Source organism: Camelus dromedarius, chromosome 12, assembly GCF_036321535.1.
Source record: "Camelus dromedarius isolate mCamDro1 chromosome 12, mCamDro1.pat, whole genome shotgun sequence".
In the NCBI taxonomy this organism is placed as follows: Eukaryota; Metazoa; Chordata; class Mammalia; order Artiodactyla; family Camelidae; genus Camelus; species Camelus dromedarius.
This window is the reverse complement of record NC_087447.1, coordinates 47,859,507-47,881,676: the sequence shown is the minus strand read 5'-3', so window position 1 is coordinate 47,881,676 and position 22,170 is coordinate 47,859,507. Positions and strand designations below refer to the sequence as shown.

Sequence of the window (22,170 nt, the reverse complement as noted above, 5' to 3'; positions counted from 1 at the left end):
CCCCTCAGACCACCAACACTGCCTGAGTGTTTACTGTGGGTTATGGTGCTGCCCATTTCACAGACAGACACTGAGGCTCCAAAGGTAGGCAACTATGTCCATAGCTCTCACAGGTAATGTTTGTGTGCAAAGAAAACCTCAGAGGACCCCTCATCTCCCACAAAAGGCAGCTCTCACCCTCTGCCTTGGCCCTGCTCTATCTCTGGCACCTGAGCAGAGACAAGAAACCCAACTGGACCCCAGAACCTAGGGGTCAATAACAAGGCTCTGAGTTCTGGACCCTCAGGGTCAGAGAGGCCTTAAGAGTGTCTGACCCAGAGCTTTCCTCAACACCTCAGAGAAGGAGGCTCCCTGAAGCCTCTTGGACAGGCTTGTCTGGCCACTGCTTACATATTTCCCATGATGGGGAGCTCACTCCTTCTCTCCCAGGCTGCTGCATTGCACCTTGAGAAAGCTCACTGAAACACATGCTTTGTCATACTGAGTCCTGAGAGCTGCCCCTGGTCACTGCTTCCGTTCCCCCATCTAACCCTTCTTCTGGGGGTCTAGAGCTTGGCTGCCCCCAAACACCCAGGACACTCTACAGAGACTGTCCCAAGACTATTCATCAGTTGGTCTTCATTCCCACCAGGCAAGTCCAGGGCTCATGTCCAGGCCCAGGGACCCTAGGGGTGGAGCCCAGAAACCAGGCATGAGGCCAGGAGGCCATAACCATTTCCAAACCAGAAGACAAAACCCTTTGCCTCCATCCTGTCAGATGTCAGCCATATGGGACTGGGGCCTTATCTATGGCCAAGCTAGTGTGGGAGGGGCAGCACTTTGTAGGCACCTGAGAGGTGGCCTGGGGGGCAGAGATCAAAGTCAGGGCACCTGCAGGGCTCAGAGTATAATGTGGGGGGTCAGCGGGTGGCACAGGGGACCCTGTCTAGGAGTGCACTGTTGCATGTAGAGTGTGTATAAAAACACAGGACAGACCTCATGTCCTTCAGGTGGTCATTCAAACGACACCTTTGTGGTGAGGTTCCCCCACTCCCCGCCACCACGCTAGCTAAAATTGCAACCTCCCACCTACTCCCCTCCTCCGCTGTATTTTTCTCCTTAGCATTTATCATCTTTGAATATACTATTTGACTTGTTTGCTTATTGTCTGCCTCCTTCCACCAGAACATAAACTCCACCAGGGCAGGGGTTTTCATATTTTATTCACTACTGCATCCCTAGTGCCTAGGATAGTACCTGACACGAAGTAGGTACTCAATATGTATTTGTTGGATGGATGGATGGATGAATTTCTAGGGATAGCTCAAGAATGTCAACACAATCTCAGAAGTGACCTTGATGCAACAGACTTTAGGAAAAAAACAGACCATTGTGAGGTGACTTCTGTTTGACATCACCCCGTTGAGGCTGGTGCTGGGCTGGGGGAGGGGAGCTGCTTATGTGGCTTTCAGGAAAGGGCCTGGACTCTGCTGGGAATTTGAGGGTGGCGCTTAGGGTAGACATGGCCTCTCCAGAATGTTTGTTTAGGTGGGAACGGGGGTTGAGGGGGGGAAGAAAGGTGGTATTCTGGAGGGGGTAGATGAGGGGACTGATACCTTTGCATAGCTCATGGCATTGGTTTGAGAAAACATCAATTGTCTGTATCATATAATCGGAGGGGCTGTCAATCATGGAGGAGGTAAGGGTGGAAGGCACAAAGCTCACCTAGCTACCCCCAGCACCACCCGTGGTCATACAAGATATGAGATCCACTCCAGAACACGTCTCTCCTTAGTCCCTGGAAAACCCAGAATTCTTCAAGCCTCATTAATTCTAATTCTCCCATTAAGTCCCATATACCCACCTCAACCCATCCCTCTCCCTGGGTGGGGTCCAGGTCAGTTAGGGCCAAATGTCCCTTCCTGGCATCTGCACCCCTCTGCCACACATCACTGTTTCCTCCTCTACAGAGCCTGGTACCTGACAGACCTGGTTGCTGTCCTGGCTCTTATAAATACTGACTTTACCTCTCTGAGCCTCAGTGTCCTTAATTACAAAATAAAGATAATAATACCCACCTCACAGCGCTGTTGGGGCTCAAATGAAGTAATGGATCTAGAACACCCAGCCTGGTATCTCATGCGAGCAGGTATTCACTCAGTGGGGCTTCTATCATTGCTTCAATTTTACCACAGACCAGCTGAGAATGGCCTCACTTGTAGTCTTTGCTTATTCACTCACTCACTTTTTCACTCATTTATTCATTTGATACGTATTTACAGGGAGGCTTACAATGTGCACAGACTTCACTGGGCTCTGGTCCTTGTCCTGGAGGAAAGACTGATGAAGGGGTCTTTGGAAAGGCAGAGGAGGCCCCTATCTCTGCCTGCGGTACTAAAGAAGGCTCCCTGGAGGAGATGATTCTTTGGTGGACTATGGACAAGGAAAGGGAGGGTGTTCCCCACAGAGAGACCTGCTGGAGATATGAGGGTACAGGTATCTACATGTGTTTGTGTTTACAGGAGGTGAGGCTGAGAGGTCATCAGAGCCAGGTCCCAACAGGCCTCACTCAAATGCCAGGCTACAAATTTAGTCTCTGCATTGTGGATACCAGCCAAGGAGCCCTCGATGGTTTGTAAAGCAGGGCAGAGGAATGATCAGATTTGAGATTTAGGAGGTTCCTTGTGCTGCTGGATGGAGGATGGATTGGATATGGTTAGCGTCCAGGTCAGAGACAACCGCATGAAGTGGCTGGGACAGGGAGGCTGCAGGGCCAGCTGGTGGTAGGGCCAAATCAGGGGCCTTGAAACCCGGGCTTATAGCAGCCTTCTATCCCTCTTCTACACTCCTGTCCACAAGCATCGACAGCCATAGTGCTAGAAAGACAGACTGGAGGAGTCAGTTTCTCAGAGATGCCCTATTTCGATCCTCAGGTCACGGATGGGAATCTGAGACCCAGAGCAGGCAAGAGGATGACCTACAGCCCTGTAGAGTCCATGGAGGGCCTTCTGCCCCTGTACCCTGTTACCAAGCCTGCTGCCCCAGTCTGACTCTCCTCTCCAGGGGAAGCAAGGCTGTGGCTTTGGTGGATGGGGACTCAGAAGAGTTCTGAAGGGTAACTTGTTCCAACTGCCAGGCCCATGTAGGCCCTCCCATCTCTGACTGGGTAGGGAGAGGCCTTAGAGCTTCCTGAATTCTCTCCTCTTCTCCTTCACACCCATTTGGCAGCTGAGGAAACTAAGACCCAGAGAAGAGAGGCATTTAGCTCCTGGGATAAACACAGCTCTTTGGGCCTTGAGATGGATGTCAGGTGTAGAAGGCAGAATACCTGGTCCTAGTCCTAGCCCCACTGCTGGGCAGCTGGATTCATGCTTCCTGAGAACCCTCAGCTGGCAAGCGTTGGAGATCCTACGGCACTGGCATCTGGCCTTGGCCTGGCCCTTGTGCCCAGCACCATTCCCAGGGCACACTTCCCTTCCAATACCAGCCTCTGTAATGCATGGCTGATGAGGACCAAACAGGAAGGAACCATCCGCTCCCAGGAACTGTGGGTCTGGGCTGGTTCCTTCTCTGGTGCAGGAGCCCAGGTCCCACTCTGTCCAAAGGAACCAGAAGATCCCATCAGCACAGCTCAGCCAGGCTGGGCCTCAGCCTCACCAGCCTTCTGGGGGTGGGGTTGGTGAGGAGGCCTGGCTCTGGTTTCTAGAGCTTGCAGACTTGACCACGCTCCCTCAGTGTCTGGCCTTGTGCTTGACCTGGGCGCTACCCAGGGGTGGGACTGGGCTGTGAGGAGTATATGGGACTGCAAGGGAGAGATGGTTACTAACTGGTTAAAGTGGTCAATGCCAGTGCCTGCTACCCTCCAGTCTCAGGTGGAGAGGCCAGCGGGGCAGGGCCTGCTCATTGCCATTTTCCCTGTGGGAAAACCCAGGGAGGCCCCACTTCAAACCATTCATCAAGCCCTGTGTGTTCTCCATCTTTGCATTTGTCAGACTATCCCCTCCTCTTATCCTGTGGTCCCTGCCTCAACTTAGTTGGCGGCCATCTCATGCTCTGTCTTCCACCTCCCCGGCCAATCCATCCTTTTCTGCAGCTAGAGGGGTTCTTGCTCAGCAAAAATCTAACCTAATCATTGTCCTGCCTAAGCATTTTATGGCTTCCCAGAGCCTGAGGATAAGGGCAAACCCGGGTCCTGCTGACCTCTCTGTTCTCAGCACTCATGCCTGCCCCTCGCATGCAACCTGCAGGGCCCTGAACTACTTTCACTTTCTGGGACCAGCTGTGCTCTCCTCTGTGCCACGGTCAGTGCTGTTTCTGCCCCTGGATAGCCCTCTCCCCACACTGCAGCTGGCAGGTTCCCACTGTGAATTCAACAACACAGGAGCCCCAGGTCCTATACTCAGGAGCTCAGCATAGACAAAGGACGTGTACATGAAGGCCTGCAATCCGAGGCAGACGTCCTGCGCCAGAGCCCTGTGGGAGCCCAGGCAGGGAGGGATGATTCGGCAGGCAGGGAAGGCATGGTGGAGGCGGCAGCAACGAAATGGCCAAGTGCACATAGAGGAAAATGGCATTCCAGGCAGAGAGAACAGTAAGGGCAGAGGCTGGGTGAAACACACTGAAGAACGGTGAACACAGCTGGAGCAGCCAGTGTACCAGCAAATGCGGTCAGAAAAGAGGCCCAAACTTATAATAAATGATACAAGTATTGAACTATTACTCTGTGCCGGATGTACAGTACCCTGTTTAATCCTCATAATGACCCTGCGAGATAAGACTGGTATTATCTCCATTTTATACCTCAAGTGAAAAACCAAGGCACAGCGAGCTTAGCTGACTTGCCCAAGGTAGCAGAGGTAGAAGGAATGGCTACTGGGCTATGAGCCCAGGCAGTCTGGCTCCAGAGTTCACAGTCTTAGCTCCTACAGTACACGAGGGTTAGTGTAGGGAGGTTCTCAGGTGGCAGGGAAATTCAGCCCCTCCATTGCTCTGCTTAATCTGCCTGGGACCCAGATTGCTTGGGCTCAGCCTCCTACTAATCACAGGGCACCATAAATGCTGCCTCCTCCAGGAAGTCTTCAGGGACCAACTAAAAGGATTCCTTCTACTTCCAGTGCCCCCATGGGAAATCTGAGGTGAGGCATGTCCTGTCAAACAAAGCCTCCCAACCCTGCTACCCATCAGATTCCTGGACCACTTTGGGGGAAGAATGTTTGCCTGTCAAGCAGCTTGTGAAATGGGGAGCCCCCTCCTCCATTCCATGGTAATCTTGCTCATTCAAGGCAGGCATCTGACCCAGAGCTGATCAATCAGAGCATCTATCTAGACCCTTAACCAGTGATTGGTTCAGGGGAAACCAATTAGCGTCTACTCCAGCATTTTGGTGGAACCAGCGTGAAAGGTTCTTTCCCAGGATTATTAGCTATGAGGGTCATGGAAGCCTGATGCTTCTGGAAAAATTTGGATGAGAGTGTAGGAACCAGTAGAAAATCAGGAGAAAGTGTACAAAAAGAGAGAGTTCTGATGGCATCACTGTAACTGCTGGCTCTAACCGTGTCTGAGCTAGGTCAGCCTTTGAATTTTCCTTTACATTCACTAATACCGTTCTTGCCCAAATTAGTTGCATTTGTCATGTGCAATAAAAACAGGCCTGACCACTATGACACCAAAAGCACAGGCAACAAAAGAAAAAATAGATAAACTGGATTTCATCAAAATTAAAAAACTTTTGTGCATCAAAGGATGCCATCAACAGAATGAAAAGGCAACCCACAGAATGAGAGAAAATATTTGCAAGCAATATACCTGATAAGGGATAAATACCCAGAAAAATATATATATATAACTTTTGCAACTCAACAACAAAAAACAACCAAACTCAAAAATTGGGAAAAGATTTGAATAGACATTCTCTAAAGAATATATCCAAATGGCTAATGAACATGGGCAAGGATGCTCAACATCACTAATCATTAGGGAAATGCACATCAAAACTATATTACCTCACACTCATCAGGATGGCTATGTAAGAAAAAATGGAAAATAACATGTTGGTAGGGATGTGGAGCTACTGGAACCCTTGCACATTGCTGGTGGGAATGTAAAAATAGTGCAGATCTGTGAAAAACAGTATGGCAGTTCCTCAAAAACAAACAAACAAACAAACATAGAATGACTAAAAGATCCAGCAATTTCACTTCTAGGTGAAAAGAACTGAAATCAGGGACTCAGATATTTATACACCAAGGTTCACAACAACATTATTTATAATAGCCCAAAGATGAAAACAACCTAAATGTCCATCGATGGAAGAACAGGTAAACAAATGGTTTTATATACATACAATGGGATATTAGTCAGCATTAAAAAGGAAGGAAATTCTAATACATGATATAACGCAGATGAACCTTGAAAATACCCTAAGTGAAATAAGCCAGATACAAAAGGCCAAATATTGTATGATTCCACTTATATGAGGCACCTAGATTACTCAAATTCATAGAGACAGAAAGTAGAATAGTGGGCTGGAGGAGAGAGAAATAGAGAGTTATTGTTTAATGGGTACAGTGTTCCATTTTGGGACAAAAAAGTTTTCAATTTGGATAGTGCTGATAGTTCCACAACAATGTAAATGTGCTTAATGCCACTGAACTGTATACTCAAAAAGGTTAAAATGGAAAATTTTATGTATGGCATAAGAAATATATATTTTGTCTTTGCCCCTGGTTCCTGACACAGAGCTCCTAAATCCCTTGGAATTTCCCGATAGGAGCATCTTTTGTTAACTCTTGGCAGGCCCCTGGATAACTTCAGGATGGAGGCTGAACAAAGCTTGATGAGCTTAGAACTTTGAGCCTCGATCCCTAACCTCCAGGGAGGGGAGAGGGGCTAGAGATTGAATTGAGTTCAGTCACCAATGGCCAATGATATAAACAATTGTGCCTCCATTATGAAGCCTCCAAGGAAAACCCTAAACAACAGTGTTCTGAGAGCTTCTGGGTTGGTGAACACATCGCAGTGCTGGGAGGATCGCCCACCCAGAGGGAGCATGGACGTTCCTGGCCCCTCCCCCTATACTTTGCCCTGTGCATCTCTTCCATTGGCTGTTTCTGAGTTGTATCCTTTATAATAATCTGGTGATAGTTAAATAAAATGCTTTCCTGATTTCTGTGAGCCATTCTAGTGAATTATTGAACCCTAGGAGGGGGTCATGGAAACTCCTGATTTATAGCCAGTCAAAAGTACAGGAGGCTCAGGACTTGTGACTGGTATCTGAATTTGGCAGGGGCTGGGCAGGGGAGGTAGTCTTGTCTTGTGAGACTTAGCCCTTAACCTAAGGGGTCCGCACTAACCCTCAGAGATGATGTCAGAATTAGCTGGTGTCAAGAGAAACCCCCCCCCCCACATATTTGGTGTCAGAAGTGTTGTGAGTAAAAATGGTTCATTTTATGTTATGTATATCTTCCGACCAAAAAAATGATAAAAAAAAAGGTTAATTTTATGTTATGTATATTTTACCACAATAACAAACGAAAACAGCCCTGACCATTGTATCTATGTGTCTGTCAGGAGACAATTCTTCATGGGTCTCTCAGATTTTGGCCTGTCTATCGAGCAGAGACAGACTGCCTTTATTCCAGAAGATCTTTTCAGCGACGTATACATAGCATATAGACCTGGAAGATAGTGACAGTGTCTCCCTCTGGAGCACAAGGCAGTTTTGTTGGCTGTCTGTCATGACAGAGATAATGTCTTCCTGTGGGGCAAATGTCAGGCAGGCTTACTGCTCATTAGAAAAGATTTGAGTTGCCTCAGGTCTGGATTCCTGTCTTGCAATGCAACCCACTGCATGGGCAGGTATTATCTGGCCCTTGCAATGCCTTGTGGGAATTGGGGCTTGAGGAACCAGTGCTAATACTGACATTCTCCCTGCTGCCACTGATGTGAGGAACAGAGTTCTTTGTCTCTAGCTAGGAGTCTTAGTCCTTCTGCCAGCATCCATGGAACTGTAGTAGGCTAATTTTTTGCTTGTAAGTGTGGTAACATCTCAGGCCCTTCATAGTCCCTAATGCTACTTGCATCAGAATCTCAGGTGGGAGATTTAGGAAACTGGTGTTTTTGACAAGTCATTATGATAGGCAAGGTAGCCTTGTGGGAATCTTGCCCGAGAGCTACATCCTGGAAAAGTGGGTTTCCCTAACAAGCTAGCACTTTCTTCCTCTTGGAGGCTGTTTCTCCCTTTTCACTCCAGCTGCCAGGAAGCTTGTAGTTGAGTTTCCCTATGTTCCTACCTTAGGACCGACGTTAGTCTCAAGTTCTATGTAACTTGTATATTCTCGCTCCTGTATTTTTTTTTAATTAAGATATAATGCACCTAAAATTCACCCTTTCAAAGTGTACAGTTCAGTGGTTTTTAGTATATTCTTTAGACTGTGCAACCATCACCACTACCTAATTTGAGAACATTTTCACTACCACAAAAGAAAGCCTGTACTCATTAGCAGTTACTCCTTATTCCTCTCTCCTTCCATCTTGTAGAAACTACCTATCTACCTTCTATATTTATGGATTTGCCCATTCCAGATATTTCACATAAATTAAATCATATAATAGGCACCATTTTGTTTCTGGCTCATTTCACTTAGCACAATGTCTTCAAGGTTCACCCTGCTGTAGCATGGATTAGAATTTCATTTTTATAGGTGAATAATATTCCATTTTATGGATATACCATATTTGTCTACTCCTTCATCAATTGATGAACATTTGGGTTGTTTCCACTTTCTGGCTATTATGAATAACACAGCTATGACTATTTGTATGCAAGTTTTCATGTGAATGTATGCTTTCAATTTTCTTGGGTATATACCTAAGAATAGAACTGCTGAGTCATATGGTAACTCTACGTTTAATTTTTGAGGAACTGACAAGTTTTTCCAAAGTGGCTACACCATTTCACATTCCTACCAGCACTGTTTGAGAGTTCCAGTTTCTCCATATCCTCACCAACACTTCTTATTGTCCGTCTTTTTCTTGATAGCCATCTTACTAGGTATAAGTTGGTATCATATTGTGATTTTGATTTATATTTCCCTAATTACCTCTTTTTATGTTGTCATTTATATTTTGTCTTTTTATTTTATGTATTTCTGATATGAGGCCTGATATCTTTTGTGGAACAAGTACCCTATGGAGTAGGAGAGTCATGGGTTTCAGGGCCAGAGTGTCCTGGGTTCGAATCCTCCCTCTGCTTCTATTAGCTGTATGACCTTGAGCACGTAGTGTAACACTCAGTCTCAGCTTCCCCACTTACTAAACGTGGGTACGGTATTAACCTTTCATGGTTGTTGCTGTTATTGTAAAGATAAGCCTATAATAAAGCTATAATGTGGGCCTAGCACAAAGTAGGTCCTCAGTGAATCTAAGTCTGAAAGTCTGACAGGGAGGTTTCCAGCTTGGTCAGGAGGCTGGGGACTGTGCAGATTTTAATCTGTCTGTTTTATTCTAGCAACTTTCTACAGCAGAGGTGTTTGAGGCTGCCTTACACATCAGCCTCTCTGTGTCTGTATCTCCCCTTTGTGACATGAGAAATAAGACTGTGCACCACGGTGTCAAGTGTTGGTGAATCCGGGGAGTTCATTTCTAACATCTTACAAGTTTTGTCTCTTGCCTCAACAATCAGACTAGCTGCTGCCTAAAGGAATATCCCCTCCCTCAGATGAAGAGCTCTCCAGGGTGAGGAGGGAAGTGAACTCAAACTTCCTAAACACCTACAAGTAATTTTATGTGCATTATCTTGTTTTATACACTCCATGAGCTGGCCAGGTAGATACTATTATCCCATTTTACAAATGAGGAAACTAAGATTCCAAGAAGTTAAATAACTTGTCAGCCAACAGCCAGCAAATGCTAGTATCTAGATTTAAACCCAGCTCGGATTTCAGCATCTGATTTCTTTTCCCTTTGAAGAGTGTCCCCTACCCCTATCCTGTCCCCCAACAGAAGGCCCTCAGGGAATTTCAGGCTGACCTGACCAGCTGATTCTCATCCTCCTGGCTTGAAAGAGATAATATCATCCCCTGGAGCTGAGATCTGCTTCCTAGACTCCACATGTCAGCTCTCTCCTGGGGCCACAGAACAGCTCCTGCTCTGTCCCAGGCCATGAAAATCAGTGTTGCACTGGGAGTCAGGATGCCAAGCTCTTTCCCCACTACTACAGACTTAATCCACCCAGGCCTCAGTACCCAGCCCATGAGTCCTCTAAGCAAAGGGCTGGCTCTACTCCTCTCTGGGTCCCTGGCAGCCAGCACAGGGCTGGGTACAGATGCCACTGACCCACCCAGGCCATCTCCACAGATCCACTATTGCATCTTGCACAGGCCTGCCATCCCATGGAAGCTGTTAAGGACAAGGCTGGCCCTGGGGCAGGAGGAACAGGAAGATACTGCCATGTCCCCAGGCCAGGGCATTGGCTCTCACTAGATGTGCCAACAGAGAGGAACAGTCAGATCTGGACCAGCAGATCCCCACCATAGACTGAAATAGAAACCCATTTCAGAGATAAATGGGGAAATGGCCCTGGGACAGGAGGGGTGGGGGTGGGTGTCACTGGGGAGAGCCCTTTAGACATAACTTCCTAAGAGTCTTGCCTGGCCTTTGCCACAATGGGCACCTGTCACCAGGCTCTGCTCCTCTAGGGAGGATGAGTTAGAATCCCAGGTCCCACACTGGACAAGATGCTTTAACTTCTCTGAACCTCCTCAACTGCAAAATGGGGAAAACCATAATCTTGCCTGCATTTGCTTTAACGTGAAGCACTTAGCACAAAGTAGGTGCTCACTAAGCAATAGCCATTGTTATCATTGTTTAACCTTCTCTTTCATCTCAATATCGATTGAGTGATTTATTCATTTATTCGTCTAGCCAACCAGCCAGCACACCCCTGCTAGATAGGCCACAACAGTTAGGATAAATTTTGGAGGTAGGAGTAGAAACCCCAGCACTGCTACTAGTTGGGCTGGGTAACTCTGGGAAAGCCATTTCCCCCACTGAGACTTCATTTCCTTGCCTATAAAATGAGAATAATAAGAGCACCTGGCAGGTGGTGGGGGGATGCTGGGATGTTGTGAATACTCAGTGAGACAATGATGTGAGAGTGGCTGGTGCAGAGCACTGGAGGGAAAAGCGGTGGCAGGTGGGCCACACAGAGGAGCCAGACAAGCTGCCAGCCCTGCAGACTGGGCCATGCTGGGAGCGACAGGCAGCCAGGCCTCCAGGGGCAGCCACAGGATGAGGCGGTGGGGGTGGGCAGGAGGGGAGAAGAGTCAGCAGGCTCACAGACAATCGCTAGGTTTCTGGACCATGGCGCCCTCCCTTCTGGTGAACTAAGAAGCAATGAGGAAACACAGAAAAAAGACTGCAAGAAGTTTAGAGGAGAAGAGTCCTAGCTAAACAGGGAGCCTTGGGCAGCATGGAGTTACCCCACCAGCCAGGCCAGGAGATTGTGCACACACGCTCACAAGCTGCACACTCTCACTTAGGCATATACACCCAAGGGCTTGCACACACACGCAGATGCACCATCAGAAACACAGCACTTTACAGTTTGCAAAGAGCCTTCTCATTTATCATCTCATTTGATACTGAGAGGTGGAGAGACTCCTTGAACTGGCTTAGGACCCATTCTAGAGCTGGCAAGAGATACGCATCTGCGATATCTTTAAGAGGCCAGGGCCCATCCCATGGGCTGTGCTGCTCAATTTTTATCTTTTGGTGGTGGTGTCGTGGGAGTTGAATGGCAACAGAAACATCAGAAAAGTTTTAACCCAGCTCCCCCAGATACACTAGTTCACCCTGCTTCATTCCCCTTTAGTAAATCACACCAGGACTCAGAGACTCACTTTCCCCACCAGTCATATGGGGTCAGCTCCAGGCTGTCTTGAGATTATCTGGGACGGTGGAGGCAAGAGCTTCCCAGGGGCTTCTCCTGTGGACTCCTATCTGGTCCTGCTCCTTCCTAGCCTCTGCCTGCTGCAGGCTCCCGGGGACACAGCCTCCTCCCTGAGGGATGCTCACCAGTATACAACACTTGACAGTTTTCAAATACTCAGGGGGAGACCATTGTTACTCCCATTTTACAAATTGAAGCCTATAAAGGGCAACTGTCCTTGGGACTCAGACCCAGTCCTATGTGGTTCCCAATCCTGCCTGAGCTATTCCACTCCTCCACCACAGCCCAGCCCAGTCCCCGTGTCTCCATCTCTTCTGCCCTCCACACTGCACAGCCTGCAGCTCAAGGCACAGAGCCAGGCCAAGGAAGGAAGGAAGACCCCCCCCCCCAAGCTGTTCCCACTCCCTCTCCAGGCTGCAAATGGACCAAGTTCCCAGGGGAGGTGGGGGCTCTGTACTCTCAAGCAGGGGCCCAGAACACTCACCCAGGAGAAAGCGAGCTCCTTGCTGATCTGTCAAGCGTTGAGGCAGATTCTGACTCCTGGAGCAGTCCCTGCTTCTAGCCAGTTCCCGTGCCACAAACTGTCACATGCATGTCTCCCAGATGTGCAGGGAGACAGCCAATGAGGAAACTGAGAAATCCGAGCAGGGGAAGTAACTTGTTACAGCACAGAGCTGGCCAGTGGCAGGGCTGGGGCCCAAACCCCAAGAACATTCCAGCTCAAGTCCCTAATACCAAGACTGTCCCAGCCACTACCCAGCTGTGAGCAGCCACTTTGTCCTCTGAATGTGCTCAAGCCCAGAATGGGTATCATCAAAGGGTCGTTGGGAGGATTGAGTGAGGTGATATTTAAAGATCAGGGCTTGGCCTAGAGTAGCCATTCATCAAATGACCATTTTTCTCCTCCTCTCCACCCCACCCCTCAGTCTTCTCCCAGCCTTTCTCAAGTCTGGAGAGCATCCCGGCCCTGCACATTGCTGCCATTGGGAACAATTAACCTGGTTTTCTCGGCAGTGCCTGGAAGGCCCGTTAAAAGAGGCTGAGACCCCGAGATGAATGGCTCTGTTGTCTATAGCTCTGGCCCCACAGGTCCAGATGCCATGCCCTCCCCCTGGGGACTGAGGATAGCTCTTCAGATTGAGAGTGATTTGGGTGAAAAAGTTGGAGCCCAGGCCACCATCCCCTTCCCCAGCTCCCATCAGTCTTTGCGCTTGGGCTTAACGAAATGCAGCCAGGGTGTCTCTGCTTCAGATCAATGGTGGGTGTGGGCCAGTCCCTCCTCATCCATAAGATTAGTCCTCCTCTTCCTCTGCTTCCTTTTTATAAGTACTTATAAGACAACTACCCTGTGCAGATAATGCTCAAGGCACTTGGGACCACAGAACAAAGCCCTTGCCCTTGAAGCACTTACATTCTAGCAAGGGAGACTAGTTCATTTTAGTTACTAACTAAATAATGAACAGCTCAGGCAGAGACAAGAGCTATAGAGAAACATAGGGAGAGTTAGGGACAGAAATCCAGGGGGTGGATGGGCGCCATCTGAATTTGCTGGGTCCTCTTCTCACAACACCACCTTCTGCCCAGCCTGGAGGAGACCCCAGGTCCTGAGCCCACATCTCTGTGCCAGGCTCAGCCTCGGTGGATCTCAGCAGCAGGCCAGGGGCCAAGGCCAGGGCTCCCTGGGCACAGGTCACAACTCAGGACCACCAGGGCCTGCATTAGACTCGCAGCCCTGCAGAAGATTTCCCCAGGCTCGGAGAGAGCGCATTCTCTAACCAAGCCTGATGTTTTTCTATAGAAAGAAGGTGCTGGGCCCAGAGAGGGGCAGGGACTTGCCTGTTTCACACAGCAAGGCAAAAGTGTCTTTGTTCTCCTTCCTGCCCTCTCCTCAGGCATGTCCACAAGGGTGGACTAAGGGCTGAGCCTCGGCAGAGCACTGGCCTGGGAGGCGCTCCTCCATTGGGCTCACTTGGTAGCCCCAGCCTACCCCATCCTCCAAGCTCTGGCAGGCCAAAGTCTTCTCTAAGCCCCAGGAGACTGAAACCACTTCCCCTCAGCCCAAGCCCAGGAGATTAAAGTTTTGGTCAACTCTGCCTCATCTTGCTGTGTGACCTCAGGTCAGTCCCATCCCTCTTTGGGCCTCAGTTCTCTCATCTGTTAAAGGGAGGAAACTAAGGCACCTACATCTTAGGACTATCATGAATAATGAGCTAGACACTGGCAAGAAGGCCTTCTGCAAACTTTTAGGCACCACTCACATGACAGGGGTTGTTACCTGCTCAACATCCCTGTTTGTCTAAAAACCAGCCTCCTTGAGCTTGTGGGGCCCTGAGGAAGCCTCCAGAGCAGGCCTTTGACCCTTGACAGGAAAGAAGTGAAAATTCCACAGAACCAGTTCTTCAGAAAAGACAAAGACACCTCTGCTCCTAACCCAGTGGGCTGGCAGCTGACACAAAAGCCCTTCCTCTGTTCTTGTGGTGGGAAGGTGAGGCAGGAGACTTGGAAAGGGACAAGGCTGGGAGGCCTGGAAAGCTTATTCCTGGAGGAGAGAGTAAGCCTGAGGTAACTGTGAGGGTCACGCATCCCACACTGCAGGCCCCCAGGCCAGGAGAGGAGGTACCTACATGAATGTCTGCATGGGGGTGTGTGTGTGTGTGTCATAGCAGGTGTCAGCTATGTGTGGGTCTGACTGGGAAGATGCACATGTATTCACAAGAGTGCTTGTGTTTGGAATGGTACACGTGTGTGTCTATGTGAGTGGCCCTGGAGTGTATATGTTTATTCACACGTGTTTGCCTGTGCTCGTGTCTCTGCATGTAGTACACACACATGCCCACTCCTGGAGTGCCCACAAACCCCCAGTTCATAGACCTTGTTTTCCCAGGCTTGGCAATTCTTGCCACAGTCCTAAGCAGGCCCAGATGCCGCCTGAGATTTGTGGTGTTCCTGGTCACCACAGGCTCTCGATTTCCCCAGGGAACAAAAGCAGTCACACAAGAGGAGGAGGAAGACTTACAGGATTAACTCAGGTTTAGGCTCTCCCAGCTTAGCCCTGAATGTAGGCTCCTCATGGGGGTGTGCCCAAGGCCAAAGCCCTTCTCCTGGGGTCCTCAGACCCTCTTCCACCTGTGGGCACTGACTCCCTGATAGCTACTTCCTGAGCTACCCTCAGTCACTAGCTGGCACCCTTCAATCCTGGTACAATAATCAAGCACTTTACAGCTTACACCCCACTTGTTCTTGGTGGGTGATGTTTACCACAAACTGGCCAAGTCAGCCTTAGAACCCTGCCTCTCAAGGACCCACCCCCAAGCAGTCACTGCCAGCTGGATCTCAGGGTCCCCACTCCTGACCCTGGGCTGGGTTCATAGTACAGCACTGGACACTCCTTTGGGTGGGTCTTGCCCCTTCCTGAACCTTGGTTTCTCTCCCTGAAGAATGGAGCTATTCCTGCCTATATGAGTCAAGTGCTGAGAAGGGTCCCTGTGGCCTGTGATGAGCCACTGGCCAGCAGGAATGGTGTCCAGCACATCCCAGGCACCCAAGGCCACTGCCCATTGGCCACTTGCTGCTTCTAGGAGACAGGAGGGAAACACTACCCTCAGTCCGCTGTCTGAAACAGGAAATGGCCTGGCCTCAGTCTGAGCAAGAGACTTGGTCCCTCTGGGATTCAGATCAGATCCTGGAGGGAGTTGACCCCACTTCAGGCTTGCAGGCAGAATGCTTGCTGGGCTCCTCACAGGGGGAGGCTGGTTCTCCTGCTGCACCTCAGCTTTCTTTCTCTGCAACCTCGGCATCTCATTTTGTCCAGAGTCTGGAGTCTGCTGTTTCCCATGGTAGGAAAGCACAGAGGGGCCATAGAGAACTGGCAGAGGAGGAGGGGGCACATGTCCGTGGGTATGATCCTTCACTGGTGCACACATAGCGCACCCAGACCCCGACACAGCTCCATACAACCCACACAGGTCCACACACGTGTATGTGCCCCAGCACCTGCCACACAGGGAGCACACTGACATCATGCACATGTGCACCCACATAACCGTGCAGGGCTCTGGCTCAGCTCAGCAGCAAGTTTCACACAAAGAACTTTCAGAACCAGGAAAGACATGGAGAGGGAAGAGTTGAGTCCTCAGATGCACAGGCCCTTCCTGGGCTCCCTCCCAGAGGGGCCAAGGGGTTCCCAAGGACATAGATGGTTCATCTGGCTCAATCTCTACAGCCATCCCACACAAGCCCTGGCTGGAATGCTCAGAGAGCAGGCAAAAGTCCCTTCAGGATTGTGGTCCCTGACCTGTCTGGCCCTGTTTGTCACCAGCTCAAAGTGAGGCTTCAGACTAATTAATCACTCTGGGTTTGGGAGCTTAATGGGCAGAATGTGAGAAAGAGGCATTCTCGTAGGGACAGGGCCACTTCCAGGCAGAGGGAGCACAGCCAACCCTGTGGAGCCCACGTTTCACTAGATTTTTGGTTCATTCATTCATTCAACCTATACTTATTGAGCCCTTCTAAGTGTCAATGACCTAGTGGTGAAGAACATATTGATCCTTGTCTCAGACTCAGCTCAGAGCCCAGCTTCCTCAGAGTATCAGGATGGGTTGGGCAGGACACCAGTCCCAGGTCCTCCATTCCCCTTGGGTCTCCGCGATGGATCTCCACCACAGCCAGGTCCTCACAGCGTAGATTAAAGTATAAACTTTCCTCAGGAGCACTGGCATCATCTAAGAGCAGGTTAGGAATGCGCCTGGAGGCCTTACCTCGACCTACTGAATCAGATCCCCAAGGAATTCAGGCCGACATTGACATTTGAGAAGCACTGACATAGAACATTCCATACAGAGCCAGCCCCTTGTCCTGCTGATCCTCCCAGGATGACTAAGACCCACTCAGCTACTAACTATACTGCCAAACATAGTGCTTACCACAGTGCTTATGCCATCTCATTTAACACTCACAAAGCCACACAAGGTAGATACCATCATTTTTTTTTAATCTCCACATTACAGATGGGAAAGTGAGGCACACTGAGTGGTTAGGTAACTAGCCCAAGGTTCATGTAGCTAGTAGTAGCAGAGCCAGGATTTGAACACATTGCTGTGAACCAATACCCTGCCCTGTTCAGCACCAATGTCTCCATATCTGGGTGGGAACCATGAAATGTGAAAAATCTCAAAAGCCAGTGGATGTCCTCGTAAGAATCAAGGGAATACCAGATTTTCCTTATTGATTCCTTTAGGGCCTACAACTCTGTCCATAAATGGCTGGATGCAGCTCCAACAAGAGCCACATGATCCTATTAGAGGCAGAGCAGAAGAACAGCAGAAGAAACCTAGACTGAGAGGATGACTGAGCTTCCTGGCAGCCAAAGTGAAAGGTGGGAGGTGGAGAGACTGTGAGGATTCTAGACTGGACCAGAGTCACAGGGATGGAGACAAGGGGACCAATGGAGGATATCTGACAGGCAGGTTTGGTAGGGCTTGATAACTGAATGGGGGAAGTGAGGAAGAAGGAGAAATGAGGAAGAAGCCTAGGATACACCCCAACCTCTCCCTCCTGTCAGGCTGGCTGGAGAACAGAGAGCACACAGGCAAGGACTGGGCACGACCTCACACAGCAGGTGCCTGGTAAGTGTGTGCTACCTGACCCCCTCTTCATTCATGCCAACACCTGCTCAGACGTGGGCCACTCCTACCCTCTCCCTACCTCACATGGCCTGGACCCTTCTGGCCTCCACTCTTCCACCCACCTCCTGGGGGCTCCTGTTTACCACCTCAGCCTTGGGGAGCTGCTGCCCCTGAAGCTATAGTTTCTTCCTTCAATCATCAGCTCGGGGGCTGAGGGGTAGTCATGGACAAATAATCATGGAAAGCATCACGAATCAGCAGGCCTGCTGCCCAGGGCTCAGGAAATGCTGCAGTGCAGTGGGTGACACCCAGGGAGATCCCACTCCCACCCAACCACTTCAACTCATCCGCCAATCCAAGGTTTTGTCAAAGGAAAACATCCCCACCCCTCCACTGCCCCGCCCCCAAGTCTTTAAGTTCTGAGGCCAATTTCTCACACGTGGGCTAAGGCTGAGCTGGGAGGAGGGAAGGGGAATCAAAATCATGGTACACTTTCACCTTATGCTACATTTACACATCTCTCCATTGAATCATTCATTTGTTCATTCCCTCCTTATTCACTCGATTAATGTTTACAGGCTGGCCCTAGAATCAGGTTTTTCACAACAGTGCTGATGTCCTCTTTGGTAGGAGAGAGAGTTAAGGGAGTTTTCGTCCTGTGCACCAGATTGCCAGAGGAGGCAAGTGAGGTCTGGAGAGGGAAGTGACTTGTCCAAAGTCACACAGCTGAAGCCAGGACTGGCCGTCAGCTCTCCACTTCCCAGCACACGCTGAGTTCAAATACGGCTGTTCATTGAGGGCGCTGTTCTTGCTAACACCACAAGTCTTTTCTACAACCTAAGGTGCTCAGAGGTCTCTCAGACAAAATGAGGTTTGCCCTTGGGGGTCTCTTCAGCCCCATTTCTTATTCTTTCCCTTCTTCCTCTTCATGTCTCCTCTGGGAGCCCAGTGATCCTACAATTCCCTCATCCTGTGGGGAGTGATGAAAACCCAGAATCTGAACCATTTCCTCTCCTTGGCCACCATCCCCTGAGCCACGGGCCACACCAAGCACTTCCACTGCCCTGATGAAGAGGAGTTTCTGGGCTCACTGTCACCCCACCCAGGCACCTGGTAGCCATGGACCAGGGACCTTCCCTCACCCCAGAGGAGCAGCTCCAATGGTTGTGGCTGGCTATGGAGGGCCCTTTCCTGGTGCCTCTCAAATAATTCTGCAGAAATGACTTCTAGTACATATATCCTGGTAGTTTATAAGCTTGAAAGTTTCAGACTTTCAAGAGCCAGGGTCAGAATCCTTGAACACCTGAACTGGAATCAGGGAATGTTATAGCTATAGAACAGAAAGTTGGAGTTGGATTATAGACTGTTAGGATGTTTGAGTTGAGATTATAGACTCTTAGGGTCAGGGCTGGAGAATCATAAACAATTATAGCTGGAATTATGGATCAAAGGAAATCAGGGACAGAAGTGACATCATCACTCCAACCCACCTCTGACAGCTGAGATCAGAGAGCTGGCCTTGTCACCCAGCCAGTGGGGGCTGGGCCGGGCCTCCTGGTGCTCAGCAGGGCTCTGTCCTCTAGACCCCGTGAAGCAGCACCCAGGGCCTCCTCAGCTAAAGCACTCCCTGCCTGGGGACAGTGGGGACAGTGGTCTGCAGCAGCCCTGGCCTGAGCCTCGTCGCCAACCCATCACAGCACCCCGCCACCAAGGCAGATACATTTAGATGCCTTCCCTAAATATGTTTCCACAGCTCCAGACACTGCCTTTTATGTCCCCTCCTCCTCCAAGGCCTCAGGGCACCTTCTCTCAACTGCCCCAGTGAAGTCACCAGGAACAAGGGATCTTGCTCTGCCAATGCAAACATTTCCCCCCACAAACAAAGCCCAGGCTGAGGGGTCTCCTGGTCCACTTCAGTCTGGAATTCAGACCCACCTCCTCTAACTTTGACGTCACAGCCTCCCTCTAGCTCCCAGGGCCTGCCTTGGCCTGGCCACACATCCCTAATCCTGCTCTTCTTAACTTTCCTCATTCCAGACAGAGGGCACTCTTGCCCCTGCCCCTGACAGTCCCCAAACACACACACACTCACACACACACACACACACACACACACACACATACACACACTCAAGGGCACAGGCCAGCATTTTTCTGTTCCTCTGGTGTTTGTCAGGAGAGAGGCCTCCATCCAAGCCCCATAGCTGCCCTGGCACATCTCCCCCAGCCTCTCTCCCACGCCCCATCCCTGGCCCTGCCAGAGACGCAGCATCTTAGCCTTTCAGACTTCATCTTCCCGGAAGCCAGATAATCACTGAGAGTTCAACAGTGATAGAGTCTGGGGACAGGAATGGATCCCCCAGACATACTTAAATGACAGGCTCTCAGATTCCCACCAGCCCAGCTCATGAGAAATCATTGGCTCTGTGGAAACTGAGAGTTCTTAGAGCAGGAAGGGACCTTCTTACATGGGGGCTCCATCACCATCATCATAGTTTTATAACCAGTTAAGGGTTTTATGTGCCCAGTCCTTTATATCCAGGAACTCAGTCAGTCCTCACAATAACCTTGTAACAAATACTATTAACATCTCCATTGTACAAAGAAGGAAACTGAGGCACAGAAAGGTTTTGTCCAAAGTCCTACATGTAGAGAGTGCCAGAGCTGAGGTTTAAACCAAGCCTGGATAACACAACCACCTTGACAGTCCCAGGTAATGGCTTGCTATAGGAACCTCCTTCCCACTGGGAGGGTAAGAACCACATTGATGGTCACAGCTCCTCCCCAGAAGCCAAGCTTCCCTGCCCCTGCACTAGAAATGACCAAGACAGACCCTACCAGGGTTCCCCCTTGCAAGACACACCCCCATGCCACTGTGACCTTTTCCTTCACACACAGCTCCAGCTTCCCACCACACAACTCTGCTGCACACATGCACACACAGCACATACCACATACAAACCACACGGCCGCACTCCCCCAGGGGGTCCAAGTCCTGCCATTTCAGTTTGGAGGACAGGTAGGGGATTCCTACTCTACAGGAGCCAGAGGGCTCCCAGCAGGATAAACCCACCTCATCACCAAGGCTTGAGTCAACTTACCAGAACAGTATTTTTACATTCAAACAAATGCAGGAATATTACAGACAGGAATGCAAAATCCACATGAATTTTGAAGATTAAACAATGAGACTTCAAAAAAACTTTTCGTGTGTGTGTGTGCGCGTGCGCGCCTGTGGGATGGTGAGCATGGGACTAGCTGTACTTTCTCCACCCAGATCTGGGGTAAGCTTTCACTCTCCCAAGCCCTTAGGGGTGTTGGGTGGAAAAGTCAGAACCACCCTAGGGTCATGGGAAACATTGTCAGAAGTAGGTAAGAGCTGCACAAATGCCTTTCACATTCCATTACCTGGCTCGGCATACTACACAGGGCCATGGATATGCCATACACAGAATACATCTCACAACAGTCACAACACGCATGCATGCACCATGGTGTGATGGCTCCCACCACACAGCGAGCGCACACGGTGAGCACACAAATGAAACCCCAGGGTTACCCAAGCACAGTCACTCACATCTATAAATAGGGACCACACACACTTCTTACAAGCGGACGACACCACAATTCATTGGTCACACTCGACACACCAAGCATACACCACGCACTAACTGCATACAACCTAGTACACACACGTTGCCCACACTAGTCTCTCACACATGACCCACAACACCCACACTCTCATCCCCGGGAATCCCACCTGGGGCCGCAATGCGAGCCTGACGTGGGCAGACCTGCTCTGTACCCGCGCGCGCCGGCACCGCCTGCCCGTCTGTCCCCCGCCCCGCACAGCCCTCACCTGGGCGCTCAGCACCAGTGCCCCGGGCCTGGGATGGGACGTCGCTCTTTCCGGCGCTGGGAGGCGAACTAGCCAACCGAGGCGCAGCGTAGGCAGCGGCCGCAGCCCCAACCCAGAGCGTCCGGGATCCTCGCGCCGCGAGAGCGCAGGGGCGGGAAGGGGGTGTGGCCAGGTGGCCGCTGAGCCCGCGCTGGAGTCCCGCCCAGACGGGCTGGGCTGCCGGCCGCTGGAGACCCAAGGGAGGTGATAGATAGTTCTGGAAGAGGCAGCGGGCGGCAGGGGCCAGCGCTCTGGACTGGGACCCGGGACCTCTGGACTCCAGCCCAGATTCCTTCACCTCTCCTACCTTCCTTTGGCCTCAGGTTCCCCCTTTGTACTGAGGGTGAGGGCTTAAGTGGTGATTCCAACTTTCTAGCTCTAACATTCTACAGTTCTGGTAGAGAGGGAGGGATGATGGTGTCTGTCTTTCTTTTTTTCTTTCTTTCTCTTTCTTTCTTTCTTTTCTTTCTTTCTTTCTCTCTCTATAGGCCTACACTTACATACATGTGCACATATCATTAAATGTTAGCCTTTAGTGTACATTTTATTTGATTCACGCAGTCAAGTATGTAAGTGCAAGGCATGAGCCTAAAGTAGTGGGATTCACACCACAAACCACATGAGATATATTTCATATGTCTTGATGTCCTAGTTTTTTTCAATTGTTTATGCCACTTGGATTAATGGTTACTGTCCTGGTGCCCTTAGGAATATGGCCT

At 50.0% G+C, this 22,170-nt stretch overlaps 1 protein-coding gene across 4 annotated transcripts in view; it reads right to left on the bottom strand.

Moving 5' to 3' along the window:
* P2RY6 (pyrimidinergic receptor P2Y6) overlaps positions 1-22,170 on the bottom strand; it is a 45,460-nt gene that overhangs the window by 13,291 nt on the left and 9,999 nt on the right. Inside the window, exon 1 of one of the 4 annotated variants that reach the window (XM_031460298.2) lies at positions 21,413-21,472. The exons of 2 other annotated variants lie outside the window; for them this stretch is intronic. The gene's annotated coding sequence lies outside the window, so the exon portion shown is untranslated. Of the gene's footprint in view, positions 1-12,413; positions 12,564-21,412; positions 21,473-22,170 lie in introns of those variants that run through there. One more of the 4 variants, XM_010989271.3, reaches the window with a different exon arrangement.